We start from the raw sequence: 16,179 nt of genomic DNA, 5'->3' as shown, positions 1-16,179 counted from the left end.
CAGTGTTTCCGTTCCTTAAAACGTTGCTCTATCTTGAATAACAAGCTTTTTTCATGCGAATCCTATTGGGAACCTACTGAATTCACCATGTTACTTAGAGTCCGTTCCTTAAAATGTTGTTACATATTGAAAAGCACACTCATACAAGCATGTCCCATTGGGAACTCACTGAATTCGCCTAGAAATTTTGATTCCATTCGTGAAACTTTTTCTGTATCCCGAACACTCCACTTATTACTACTGCGGCCTATTGGGAACTAACCGAATTCACCATGTTACTCAGATTCGGCAAACCAAATTTTGATAAATCTTTAGAAGTACGCATATTACAAGAGCCTGCTACTGGGAACTAACTGAATTCACAGAGAAACAGTGTTTCCGTTCCTTAAAACGTTGCTCTATCTTGAATAACAAGCTTTTTACATGCGAATCCTATTGGGAACCTACTGAATTCACCATGTTACTTAGAGTCCGTTCCTCAAAATGTTGTTACATATTGAAAAGCACACTCATACAAGCATGTCCCATTGGGAACTCACTGAATTCGCCTAGAAATTTTGATTCCATTCGTGAAAATTTTTCTATATCCCGAACACTCCACTTATTACTACTGCGGCCTATTGAAAACTAACCGAATTCACCATGTTACTCAGATTCGGCACACCAAATTTTGATAAATCTTTAGAAGTACGCATATTACAAGAGCCTGCTACTGGGAACTAACTGAATTCACAGAGAAACAGTGTTTCCGTTCCTTAAATGTTGCTCTATCTTGAATAACAAGCTTATTACATGCGAATCCTATTGGGAACCTAGTGAATTCACCATGTTACTTAGAGTCCGTTCCTTAAAATGTTGTTACATATTGAAAAGCACACTCATACAAACATGTCCCATTGGGAACTCACTGAATTCGCCTAGAAATTTTGATTCCATTCGTGAAAATTTTTCTGTATCCCGAACACTCCACTTATTACTACTGCGGCCTATTGGGAACTAACCGAATTCACCATGTTACTCAGATTCGGCACACCAAATTTTGATAAATCTTTAGAAGTACGCATATTACAAGAGCCTGCTACTGGGAACTAACTGAATTCACAGAGAAACAGTGTTTCCGTTCCTTAAAACGTTGCTCTATCTTGAATAACAAGCTTTTTACATGCGAATCCTATTGGGAACCTACTGAATTCACCATGTTACTTAGAGTCCGTTCCTTAAAATGTTGTTACATATTGAAAAGAACACTCGTACAAGCATGTCCCATTGGGAACTCACTGAATTCGCCTAGAAATTTTGATTCCATTCGTGAAAATTTTTCTGTATCCCGAACACTCCACTTATTACTACTGCGGCCTATTGGGAACTAACCGAATTCACCATGTTACTCAGATTCGACAAACCAAATTTTGATAAATCTTTAGAAGTACGCATATTACAAGAGCCTGCTACTGGGAACTAACTGAATTCACAGAGAAACAGTGTTTCCGTTCCTTAAAACGTTGCTCTATCTTGAAAAACAAGCTTATTACATGCGAATCCTATTGGGAACCTACTGAATTCACCATGTTACTTAGAGTCCGTTCCTCAAAATGTTGTTACATATTGAAAAGCACACTCATACAAGCATGTCCCATTGGGAACTCACTGAATTCGCCTAGAAATTTTGATTCCATTCGTGAAAATTTTTCTGTATCCCGAACACTCCACTTATTACTACTGCGGCCTATTGGGAACTAACCGAATTCACCATGTTACTCAGATTCGACAAACCAAATTTTGATAAATCTTTAGAAGTACGCATATTACAAGAGCCTGCTACTGGGAACTAACTGAATTCACAGAGAAACAGTGTTTCCGTTCCTTAAAACGTTGCTCTATCTTGAAAAACAAGCTTATTACATGCGAATCCTATTGGGAACCTACTGAATTCACCAAGTTACTTAGAGTCCGTTCCTTAAAATGTTGTTACATATTGAAAAGCACACTCATACAAGCATGTCCCATTGGGAACTCACTGAATTCGCCTAGATATTTTGATTCCATTCGTGAAAATTTTTCTATATCCCGAACAGTCCACTTATTACTACTGCGGCCTATTGAAAACTAACCGAATTCACCATGTTACTCAGATTCGGCACACCAAATTTTGATAAATCTTTAGAAGTACGCATATTACAAGTGCCTGCTACTGGGAACTAACTGAATTCACAGAGAAACAGTGTTTCCGTTCCTTAAAACGTTGCTCTATCTTGAATAACAAGCTTATTACATGCGAATCCTATTGGGAACCTACTGAATTCACCATGTTACTTAGAGTCCGTTCCTTAAAATGTTGTTACATATTGAAAAGCACACTCATACAAGCATGTCCCATTGGGAACTCACTGAATTCGCCTAGAAATTTTGATTCCATTCGTGAAAATTTTTCTGTATCCCGAACACTCCACTTATTACTACTGCGGCCTATTGGGAACTAACCGAATTCACCATGTTACTCAGATTCGGCACACCAAATTTTGATAAATCTTTAGAAGTACGCATATTACAAGAGCCTGCTACTGGGAACTAACTGAATTCACAGAGAAACAGTGTTTCCGTTCCTTAAAACGTTGCTCTATCTTGAATAACAAGCTTTTTACATGCGAATCCTATTGGGAACCTACTGAATTCACCATGTTACTTAGAGTCCGTTCCTTAAAATGTTGTTACATATTGAAAAGAACACTCGTACAAGCATGTCCCATTGGGAACTCACTGAATTCGCCTAGAAATTTTGATTCCATTCGTGAAAATTTTTCTGTATCCCGAACACTCCACTTATTACTACTGCGGCCTATTGGGAACTAACCGAATTCACCATGTTACTCAGATTCGACAAACCAAATTTTGATAAATCTTTAGAAGTACGCATATTACAAGAGCCTGCTACTGGGAACTAACTGAATTCACAGAGAAACAGTGTTTCCGTTCCTTAAAACGTTGCTCTATCTTGAAAAACAAGCTTATTACATGCGAATCCTATTGGGAACCTACTGAATTCACCATGTTACTTAGAGTCCGTTCCTTAAAATGTTGTTACATATTGAAAAGCACACTCATACAAGCATGTCCCATTGGGAACTCACTGAATTCGCCTAGATATTTTGATTCCATTCGTGAAAATTTTTCTATATCCCGAACAGTCCACTTATTACTACTGCGGCCTATTGGAAACTAACCGAATTCACCATGTTACTCAGATTCGGCACACCAAATTTTGATAAATCTTTAGAAGTACGCATATTACAAGAGCCTGCTACTGGGAACTAACTGAATTCACAGAGAAACAGTGTTTCCGTTCCTTAAAACGTTTCTCTATCTTGAATAACAAGCTTTTTACATGCGAATCCTATTGGGAACCTACTGAATTCACCATGTTACTTAGAGTCCGTTCCTTAAAATGTTGTTACATATTGAAAAGCACACTCATACAAGCATGTCCCATTGGGAATTCACTGAATTCGCCTAGAAATTTTGATTCCATTCGTGAAAATTTTTCTATATACCGAACAGTCCACTTATTACTACTGCGGCCTATTGGGAACTAACCGACTTCACCATGTTACTCAGATTCGGCACACCAAATTTTGATAAATCTTTAGAAGTACGCATATTACAAGAGCCTGCTACTGGGAACTAACTGAATTCACAGAGAAACAGCGTTTCCATTCCTTAAAACGTTGCTCTATCTTGAATAACAAGCTTTTTACATGCGAATCCTATTGGGAACCTACTGAATTCACCATGTTACTTAGAGTCCGTTCCTTAAAATGTTGTTACATATTGAAAAGCACACTCATACAAGCATGTCCCATTGGGAATTCACTGAATTCGCCTAGAAATTTTGATTCCATTCGTGAAAATTTTTCTATATCCCGAACAGTCCACTTATTACTACTGCGGCCTATTGGGAACTAACCGAATTCACCATGTTACTCAAATTCGGCACACCAAATTTTGATAAATCTTTAGAAGTACGCATATTACAAGAGCCTGCTACTGGGAACTAACTGAATTCACAGAGAAACAGTGTTTCCGTTTTTTAAAACGTTGCTCTATCTTGAATAACAAGCTTTTTACATGCGAATCCTATTGGGAACCTACTGAATTCACCATGTTACTTAGAGTCCGTTCCTTAAAATGTTGTTACATATTGAAAAGCACACTCATACAAGCATGTCCCATTGGGAACTCACTGAATTCGCCTAGAAATTTTGATTCCATTCGTGAAAATTTTTCAGTATCCCGAACACTCCACTTATTACTACTGCGGCCTATTGGGAACTAACCGAATTCACCATGTTACTCAGATTCGGCACACCAAATTTTGATAAATCTTTAGAAGTACGCATATTACAAGAGCCTGCTACTGGGAACTAACTGAGTTCACAGAGAAACAGTGTTTCCGTTCCTTAAAACGTTGCTCTATCTTGAATAACAAGCTTTTTACATGAGAATCCTATTGGGAACCTACTGAATTCACCATGTTACTTAGAGTCCGTTCCTCAAAATGTTGTTACATATTGAAAAGCACACTCATACAAGCATGTCCCATTGGGAACTCACTGAATTCGCCTAGAAATTTTGATTCCATTCGTGAAAATTTTTCTGTATCCCGAACACTCCACTTATTACTACTGCGGCCTATTGGGAACTAACCGAATTCACCATGTTACTCAGAATCGACAAACCAAATTTTGATAAATCTTTAGAAGTACGCATATTACAAGAGCCTGCTACTGGGAACTAACTGAATTCACAGAGAAACAGTGTTTCCGTTCCTTAAAACGTTGCTCTATCTTGAAAAACAAGCTTATTACATGCGAATCCTATTGGGAACATACTGAATTCACCAAGTTACTTAGAGTCCGTTCCTTAAAATGTTGTTACATATTGAAAAGCACACTCATACAAGCATGTCTCATTGGGAACTCACTGAATTCGCCTAGATATTTTGATTCCATTCGTGAAAATTTTTCTATATCCCGAACAGTCCACTTATTACTACTGCGGCCTATTGGAAACTAACCGAATTCACCATGTTACTCAGATTCGGCACACCAAATTTTGATAAATCTTTAGAAGTACGCATATTACAAGAGCCTGCTACTGGGAACTAACTGAATTCACAGAGAAACAGTGTTTCCGTTCCTTAAAACGTTTCTCTATCTTGAATAACAAGCTTTTTACATGCGAATCCTATTGGGAACCTACTGAATTCACCATGTTACTTAGAGTCCGTTCCTTAAAATGTTGTTACATATTGAAAAGCACACTCATACAAGCATGTCCCATTGGGAATTCACTGAATTCGCCTAGAAATTTTGATTCCATTCGTGAAAATTTTTCTATATACCGAACAGTCCACTTATTACTACTGCGGCCTATTGGGAACTAACCGAATTCACCATGTTACTCAGATTCGGCACACCAAATTTTGATAAATCTTTAGAAGTACGCATATTACAAGAGCCTGCTACTGGGAACTAACTGAATTCACAGAGAAACAGCGTTTCCGTTCCTTAAAACGTTGCTCTATCTTGAATAACAAGCTTTTTACATGCGAATCCTATTGGGAACCTACTGAATTCACCATGTTACTTAGAGTCCGTTCCTTAAAATGTTGTTACATATTGAAAAGCACACTCATACAAGCATGTCCCATTGGGAATTCACTGAATTCGCCTAGAAATTTTGATTCCATTCGTGAAAATTTTTCTATATCCCGAGCAGTCCACTTATTACTACTGCGGCCTATTGGGAACTAACCGAATTCACCATGTTACTCAGATTCGGCACACCAAATTTTGATAAATCTTTAGAAGTACGCATATTACAAGAGCCTGCTACTGGGAACTAACTGAATTCACAGAGAAACAGCGTTTCCGTTCCTTAAAACGTTGCTCTATCTTGAATAACAAGCTTTTTACATGCGAATCCTATTGGGAACCTACTGAATTCACCATGTTACTTAGAGTCCGTTCCTTAAAATGTTGTTACATATTGAAAAGCACACTCGTACAAGCATGTCCCATTGGGAACTCACTGAATTCGCCTAGAAATTTTGATTCCATTCGTGAAAATTTTTCTGTATCCCGAACACTCCACTTATTACTACTGCGGCCTATTGGGAACTAACCGAATTCACCATGTTACTCAGATTCGGCACACAAAATTTTGATAAATCTTTAGAAATACGCATATTACAAGAGCCTGCTACTGGGAACTAACTGAATTCACAGAGAAACAGTGTTTCCGTTCCTTAAAACGTTGCTCTATCTTGAATAACAAGCTTTTTACATGCGAATCCTATTGGGAACCTACTGAATTCACCATGTTACTTAGAGTCCGTTCCTTAAAATGTTGTTACATATTGAAAAGCACACTCATACAAGCATGTCCCATTGGGAATTCACTGAATTCGCCTAGAAATTTTGATTCCATTCGTGAAAATTTTTCTATATCCCGAACAGTCCACTTATTACTACTGCGGCCTTTTGGGAACTAACCGATTTCACCATGTTACTCAGATTCGGCACACCAAATTTTGATAAATCTTTAGAAGTACGCATATTACAAGAGCCTGCTACTGGGAACTAACTGAATTCACAGAGAAACAGTGTTTCCGTTCCTTAAAACGTTGCTCTATCTTGAATAACAAGCTTTTTACATGCGAATCCTATTGGGAACCTACTGAATTCACCATGTTACTTAGAGTCCGTTCCTTAAAATGTTGTTACATATTGAAAAGCACACTCATACAAGCATGTCCCATTGGGAACTCACTGAATTCGCCTAGAAATTTTGATTCCATTCATGAAAATTTTTCTGTATCCCGAACACTCCACTTATTACTACTGCGGCCTATTGGGAACTAACCGAATTCACCATGTTACTCAGATTCGGCAAACCAAATTTTGATAAATCTTTAGAAGTACGCATATTACAAGAGCCTGCTACTGGGAACTAACTGAATTCACAGAGAAACAGTGTTTCCGTTCCTTAAAACGTTGCTCTATCTTGAATAACAAGCTTTTTACATGCGAATCCTATTGGGAACCTACTGAATTCACCATGTTACTTAGAGTCCGTTCCTTAAAATGTTGTTACATATTGAAAAGCACACTCATACAAGCATGTCCCATTGGGAATTCACTGAATTCGCCTAGAAATTTTGATTTCATTCGTGAAAATTTTTCTAAATCCCGAACAGTCCACTTATTACTACTGCGGCCTATTGGGAACTAACCAATTTCACCATGTTACTCAGATTCGGCACACCAAATTTTGATAAATCTTTAGAAGTACGCATATTACAAGAGCCTGCTACTGGGAACTAACTGAATTCACAGAGATACAGTGTTTCCGTTCCTTAAAACGTTGCTCTATCTTGAATAACAAGCTTTTTACATGCGAATCCTATTGGGAACCTACTGAATTCACCATGTTACTTAGAGTCCGTTCCTTAAAATGTTGTTACATATTGAAAAGCACACTCATACAAGCATGTCCCATTGGGAACTCACTGAATTCGCCTAGAAATTTTGATTCCATTCGTGAAAATTTTTCTATATCCCGAACACTCCACTTATTACTACTGCGGCCTAGTGGGAACTAACCGAATTCACCATGTTACTCAGATTCGGCACACCAAATTTTGATAAATCTTTAGAAGTACGCATATTACAAGAGCCTGCTACTGGGAACTAACTGAATTCACAGAGAAACAGTGTTTCCGTTCCTTAAAACATTGCTCTATCTTGAATAACAAGCTTATTACATGCGAATCCTATTGGGAACCTACTGAATTCACCATGTTACTTAGAGTCCGTTCCTTAAAATGTTGTTACATATTGAAAAGCACACTCATACAAGCATGTCCCATTGGGAACTCACTGAATTTGCCTAGAAATTTTGATTCCATTCGTGAAAATTTTTCTGTATCCCGAACACTCCACTTATTACTACTGCGGCCTATTGGGAACTAACCGAATTCACCATGTTACTCAGATTCGGCAAACCAAATTTGATAAATCGTTAGAAGTACGCATATTACAAGAGCCTGCTACTGGGAACTAACTGAATTCACAGAGAAACAGTGTTTCCGTTCCTTAAAACGTTGCTCCATCTTGAATAACAAGCTTATGACATGCGAATCCTATTGGGAACCTACTGAATTCACCAAGTTACTTAGAGTCCGTTCCTTAAAATGTTGTTACATATTGAAAAGCACACTCATACAAGCATGTCCCATTGGGAACTCACTGAATTCGCCTAGAAATTTTGATTCCATTCGTGAAAATTTTTCTATATCCCGAACAGTCCACTTATTACTACTGCGGCCTATTGGGAACTAACCGAATTCACCATGTTACTCAGATTCGGCACACCAAATTTTGATAAATCTTTAGAAGTACGCATATTACAAGAGCCTGCTACTGGGAACTAACTGAATTCACAGAGAAACAGTGTTTCCGTTCCTTAAAACGTTGCTCTATCTTGAATAACAAGCTTTTTACATGCGAATCCTATTGGGAACCTACTGAATTCACCATGTTACTTAGAGTCCGTTCCTTAAAATGTTGTTACATATTGAAAAGCACACTCATACAAGCATGTCCCATTGGGAACTCACTGAATTCGCCTAGAAATTTTGATTCCATTCGTGATTATTTTTCTATATCCCGAACAGTCCACTTATTACTACTGCGGCCTATTGGGAACTAACCGAATTCACCATGTTACTCAGATTCGGCACACCAAATTTTGATAAATCTTTAGAAGTACGCATATTACAAGAGCCTGCTACTGGGAACTAACTGAATTCACAGAGAAACAGTGTTTCCGTTCCTTAAAACGTTGCTCTATCTTGAATAACAAGCTTTTTACATGCGAATCCTATTGGGAACCTACTGAATTCACCATGTTAATTAGAGTCCGTTCCTTAAAATGTTGTTACATATTGAAAAGCACACTCATACAAGCATGTCCCATTGGGAACTCACTGAATTCGCCTAGAAATTTTGATTCCATTCGTGAATATTTTTCTATATCCCGAACAGTCCAAATATTACTACTGCGGCCTATTGGGAACTAACCGAATTCACCATGTTACTAAGATTCGGCACACCAAATTTTGATAAATCTTTAGAAGTACGCATATTACAAGAGCCTGCTACTGGGAAATAACTGAATTCACAGAGAAACAGTGTTTCCGTTCCTTAAAACGTTGCTCTATCTTGAATAACAAGCTTATTACATGCGAATCCTATTGGGAACCTACTGAATTCACAATGTTACTTAGAGTCCGTTCCTTAAAATGTTGTTACATATTGAAAAGCACACTCATACAAGCATGTCCCGTTGGGAACACACTGAATTCGCCTAGAAATTTTGATTCCATTCGTGAAAATTTTTCTATATCCCGAACACTCCACTTATTACTACTGCGGCCTATTGGGAACTAACCGAATTCACCATGTTACTCAGATTCGGCACACCAAATTTTGATAAATCTTTAGAAGTACGCATATTACAAGAGCCTGCTACTGGGAACTAACTGAATTCACAGAGAAACAGCGTTTCCGTTCCTTAAAACGTTGCTCTATCTTGAATAACAAGCTTTTTACATGCGAATCCTATTGGGAACCTACTGAATTCACCATGTTACTCAGATTCGGCAAACCAAATTTTGATAAATCTTTAGAAGTACGCATATTACAAGAGCCTGCTACTGGGAAATAACTGAATTCACAGAGAAACAGTGTTTCCGTTCCTTAAAACGTTGCTCTATCTTGAATAACAAGCTTATTACATGCGAATCCTATTGGGAACCTACTGAATTCACCATGTTACTTAGAGTCCGTTCCTTAAAATGTTGTTACATATTGAAAAGCACACTCATACAAGCATGTCCCATTGGGAACTCACTGAATTCGCCTAGAAATTTTGATTCCATTCGTGAATATTTTTCTATATCCCGAACAGTCCACTTATTACTACTGCGGCCTATTGGGAACTAACCGATTTCACCATGTTACTCAGATTAGGCACACCAAATTTTGATAAATCTTTAGAAGTACGCATATTACAAGAGCCTGCTACTGGGAACTAACTGAATTCACAGAGAAACAGTGTTTCCGTTCCTTAAAACATTGCTCTATCTTGAATAACAAGCTTATTACATGCGAATCCTATTGGGAACCTACTGAATTCACCATGTTACTTAGAGTCCGTTCCTTAAAATTTTGTTACATATTGAAAAGCACACTCATACAAGCATGTCCCATTAAGAACTCACTGAATTTGCCTAGAAATTTTGATTCCATTCGTGAAAATTTTTCTGTATCCCGAACACTCCACTTATTACTACTGCGGCCTATTGGGAACTATCCGAATTCACCATGTTACTCAGATTCGGCAAACCAAATTTGATAAATCTTTAGAAGTACGCATATTACAAGAGCCTGCTACTGGGAACTAACTGAATTCACAGAGAAACAGTGTTTCCGTTCCTTAAAACGTTGCTCCATCTTGAATAACAAGCTTATGACATGCGAATCCTATTGGGAACCTACTGAATTCACCAAGTTACTTAGAGTCCGTTCCTTAAAATGTTGTTACATATTGAAAAGCACACTCATACAAGCATGTCCCATTGGGAACTCACTGAATTCGCCTAGAAATTTTGATTCCATTCGTGAAAATTTTTCTATATCCCGAACAGTCCACTTATTACTACTGCGGCCTATTGGGAACTAACCGAATTCACCATGCTACTCAGATTCGGCACACCAAATTTTGATAAATCTTTAGAAGTACGCATATTACAAGAGCCTGCTACTGGGAACTAACTGAATTCACAGAGAAACAGTGTTTCCGTTCCTTAAAACGTTGCTCTATCTTGAATAACAAGCTTTTTACATGCGAATCCTATTGGGAACCTACTGAATTCACCATGTTACTTAGAGTCCGTTCCTTAAAATGTTGTTACATATTGAAAAGCACACTCATACAAGCATGTCCCATTGGGAACTCACTGAATTCGCCTAGAAATTTTGATTCCATTCGTGATTATTTTTCTATATCCCGAACAGTCCACTTATTACTACTGCGGCCTATTGGGAACTAACCGAATTCACCACGTTACTCAGATTCGGCAAACCAAATTTTGATAAATCTTTAGAAGTACGCATATTACAAGAGCCTGCTACTGGGAACTAACTGAATTCACAGAGAAACAGTGTTTCCGTTCCTTAAAACGTTGCTCTATCTTGAATAACAAGCTTATTACATGCGAATCCTATTGGGAACCTACTGAATTCACCATGTTACTTAGAGTCCGTTCCTTAAAATGTTGTTACATATTGAAAAGCACACTCATACAAGCATGTCCCATTGGGAACTCACTGAATTCGCCTAGAAATTTTGATTCCATTCGTGAATATTTTTCTATATCCCGAACAGTCCACTTATTACTACTGCGGCCTATTGGGAACTAACCGATTTCACCATGTTACTCAGATTAGGCACACCAAATTTTGATAAATCTTTAGAAGTACGCATATTACAAGAGCCTGCTACTGGGAACTAACTGAATTCACAGAGAAACAGTGTTTCCGTTCCTTAAAACATTGCTCTATCTTGAATAACAAGCTTATTACATGCGAATCCTATTGGGAACCTACTGAATTCACCATGTTACTTAGAGTCCGTTCCTTAAAATTTTGTTACATATTGAAAAGCACACTCATACAAGCATGTCCCATTGGGAACTCACTGAATTTGCCTAGAAATTTTGATTCCATTCGTGACAATTTTTCTGTATCCCGAACACTCCACTTATTACTACTGCGGCCTATTGGGAACTAACCGAATTCACCATGTTACTCAGATTCGGCAAACCAAATTTGATAAATCTTTAGAAGTACGCATATTACAAGAGCCTGCTACTGGGAACTAACTGAATTCACAGAGAAACAGTGTTTCCGTTCCTTAAAACGTTGCTCCATCTTGAAAAACAAGCTTATTACATGCGAATCCTATTGGGAACCTACTGAATTCACCAAGTTACTTAGAGTCCGTTCCTTAAAATGTTTTTACATATTGAAAAGCACACTCATAAAAGCATGTCCCATTGGGAACTCACTGAATTCGCCTAGAAATTTTGATTCCATTCGTGAAAATTTTTCTATATCCCGAACAGTCCACTTATTACGACTGCGGCCTATTGGGAACTAACCGAATTCACCATGCTACTCAGATTCGGCACACCAAATTTTGATAAATCTTTAGAAGTACGCATATTACAAGAGCCTGCTACTGGGAACTAACTGAATTCACAGAGAAACAGTGTTTCCGTTCCTTAAAACGTTGCTCTATCTTGAATAACAAGCTTTTTACATGCGAATCCTATTGGGAACCTACTGAATTCACCATGTTACTTAGAGTCCGTTCCTTAAAATGTTGTTACACATTGAAAAGCACACTCATACAAGCATGTCCCATTGGGAACTCACTGAATTCGCCTAGAAATTTTGATTCCATTCGTGAAAATTTTTCTGTATCCCGAACACTCCACTTATTACTACTGCGGCCTATTGGGAACTAACCGAATTCACCATGTTACTCAGATTCGGCACAACAAATTTTGATAAATCTTTAGAAGTACGCATATTACAAGAGCCTGCTACTGGGAACTAACTGAATTCACAGAGAAACAGTGTTTCCGTTCCTTAAAACGTTGCTCTATCTTGAATAACAAGCTTTTTACATGCGAATCCTATTGGGAACCTACTGAATTCACCATGTTACTTAGAGTCCGTTCCTTAAAATGTTGTTACATATTGAAAAGAACACTCGTACAAGCATGTCCCATTGGGAACTCACTGAATTCGCCTAGAAATTTTGATTCCATTCGTGAAAATTTTTCTGTATCCCGAACACTCCTATTACTACTGCGGCCTATTGGGAACTAACCGAATTCACCATGTTACTCAGATTCGACAAACCAAATTTTGATAAATCTTTAGAAGTACGCATATTACAAGAGCCTGCTACTGGGAACTAACTGAATTCACAGAGAAACAGTGTTTCCGTTCCTTAAAACGTTGCTCTATCTTGAAAAACAAGCTTATTACATGCGAATCCTATTGGGAACCTATTGAATTCACCAAGTTACTTAGAGTCCGTTCCTTAAAATGTTGTTACATATTGAAAAGCACACTCATACAAGCATGTCCCATTGGGAACTCACTGAATTCGCCTAGATATTTTGATTCCATTCGTGAAAATTTTTCTATATCCCGAACAGTCCACTTATTACTACTGCGGCCTATTGGAAACTAACCGAATTCACCATGTTACTCAGATTCGGCACACCAAATTTTGATAAATCTTTAGAAGTACGCATATTACAAGAGCCTGCTACTGGGAACTAACTGAATTCACAGAGAAACAGTGTTTCCGTTCCTTAAAACGTTGCTCTATCTTGAATAACAAGCTTTTTACATGCGAATCCTATTGGGAACCTACTGAATTCACCATGTTACTTAGAGTCCGTTCCTTAAAATGTTGTTACATATTGAAAAGCACACTCATACAAGCATGTCCCATTGGGAATTCACTGAATTCGCCTAGAAATTTTGATTCCATTCGTGAAAATTTTTCTATATACCGAACAGTCCACTTATTACTACTGCGGCCTATTGGGAACTAACCGAATTCACCATGTTACTCAGATTCGGCACACCAAATTTTGATAAATCTTTAGAAATACGCATATTACAAGAGCCTGCTACTGGGAACTAACTGAATTCACAGAGAAACAGCGTTTCCGTTCCTTAAAACGTTGCTCTATCTTGAATAACAAGCTTTTTACATGCGAATCCTATTGGGAACCTACTGAATTCACCATGTTACTTAGAGTCCGTTCCTTAATATGTTGTTACATATTGAAAAGCACACTCATACAAGCATGTCCCATTGGGAATTCACTGAATTCGCCTAGAAATTTTGATTCCATTCGTGAAAATTTTTCTATATCCCGAACAGTCCACTTATTACTACTGCGGCCTATTGGGAACTAACCGAATTCACCATGTTACTCAGATTCGGCACACCAAATTTTGATAAATCTTTAGAAGTACGCATATTACAAGAGCCTGCTACTGGGAACTAACTGAATTCACAGAGAAACAGTGTTTCCGTTCCTTAAAACGTTGCTCTATCTTGAATAACAAGCTTTTTACATGCGAATCCTATTGGGAACCTACTGAATTCACCATGTTACTTAGAGTCCGTTCCTTAAAATGTTGTTACATATTGAAAAGCACACTCATACAAGCATGTCCCATTGGGAACTCACTGAATTCGCCTAGAAATTTTGATTCCATTCGTGAAAATTTTTCAGTATCCCGAACACTCCACTTATTACTACTGCGGCCTATTGGGAACTAACCGAATTCACCATGTTACTCAGATTCGGCACACCAAATTTTGATACATCTTTAGAAGTACGCATATTACAAGAGCCTGCTACTGGGAACTAACTGAGTTCACAGAGAAACAGTGTTTCCGTTCCTTAAAACGTTGCTCTATCTTGAATAACAAGCTTTTTTCATGCGAATCCTATTGGGAACCTACTGAATTCACCATGTTACTTAGAGTCCGTTCCTCAAAATGTTGTTACATATTGAAAAGCACACTCATACAAGCATGTCCCATTGGGAACTCACTGAATTCGCCTAGAAATTTTGATTCCATTCGTGAAAATTTTTCTATATCCCGAACAGTCCACTTATTACTACTGCGGCCTATTGGGAACTAACCGAATTCACCATGTTACTCAGATTCGGCACACCAAATTTTGATATATCTTTAGAAGTACGCATATTACAAGAGCCTGCTACTGGGAACTAACTGAATTCACAGAGAAACAGTGTTTCCGTTCCTTAAAACGTTGCTCTATCTTGAATAACTAGCTTTTTACATGCGAATCCTATTGGGAACCTACTGAATTCACCATGTTACTTAGAGTCCGTTCCTAAAAATGTTGTTACATATTGAAAAGCACACTCATACAAGCATGTCCCATTGGGAACTCACTGAATTCGCCTAGAAATTTTGATTCCATTCGTGAAAATTTTTCAGTATCCCGAACACTCCACTTATTACTACTGCGGCCTATTGGGAACTAACCGAATTCACCATGTTACTCAGATTCGGCACACCAAATTTTGATACATCTTTAGAAGTACGCATATTACAAGAGCCTGCTACTGGGAACTAACTGAGTTCACAGAGAAACAGTGTTTCCGTTCCTTAAAACGTTGCTCTATCTTGAATAACAAGCTTTTTTCATGCGAATCCTATTGGGAACCTACTGAATTCACCATGTTACTTAGAGTCCGTTCCTCAAAATGTTGTTACATATTGAAAAGCACACTCATACAAGCATGTCCCATTGGGAACTCACTGAATTCGCCTAGAAATTTTGATTCCATTCGTGAAAATTTTTCTATATCCCGAACAGTCCACTTATTACTACTGCGGCCTATTGGGAACTAACCGAATTCACCATGTTACTCAGATTCGGCACACCAAATTTTGATATATCTTTAGAAGTACGCATATTACAAGAGCCTGCTACTGGGAACTAACTGAATTCACAGAGAAACAGTGTTTCCGTTCCTTAAAACGTTGCTCTATCTTGAATAACTAGCTTTTTACATGCGAATCCTATTGGGAACCTACTGAATTCACCATGTTACTTAGAGTCCGTTCCTAAAAATGTTGTTACATATTGAAAAGCACACTCATACAAGCATGTCCCATTGGGAACTCACTGAATTCGCCTAGAAATTTTGATTCCATTCGTGAAAATTTTTCTGTATCCCGAACAATCCACTTATTACTACTGCGGCCTATTGGGAACTAACCGAATTCACCATGTTACTCAGATTCGGCACACCAAATTTTGATAAATCTTTAGAAGTACGCATATTACAAGAGCCTGCTACTGGGAACTAACTGAATTCACAGAGAAACAGCGTTTCCGTTCCTTAAAACGTTGCTCTATCTTGAATAACAAGCTTTTTACATGCGAATCCTATTGGGAACCTACTGAATTCACCATGT

This window comes from Rattus norvegicus, chromosome 13 (genome assembly GCF_036323735.1).
Source record: "Rattus norvegicus strain BN/NHsdMcwi chromosome 13, GRCr8, whole genome shotgun sequence".
Classification (NCBI taxonomy): domain Eukaryota; kingdom Metazoa; phylum Chordata; class Mammalia; order Rodentia; family Muridae; genus Rattus; species Rattus norvegicus.
Note: the sequence above shows the minus strand (reverse complement) of the source record.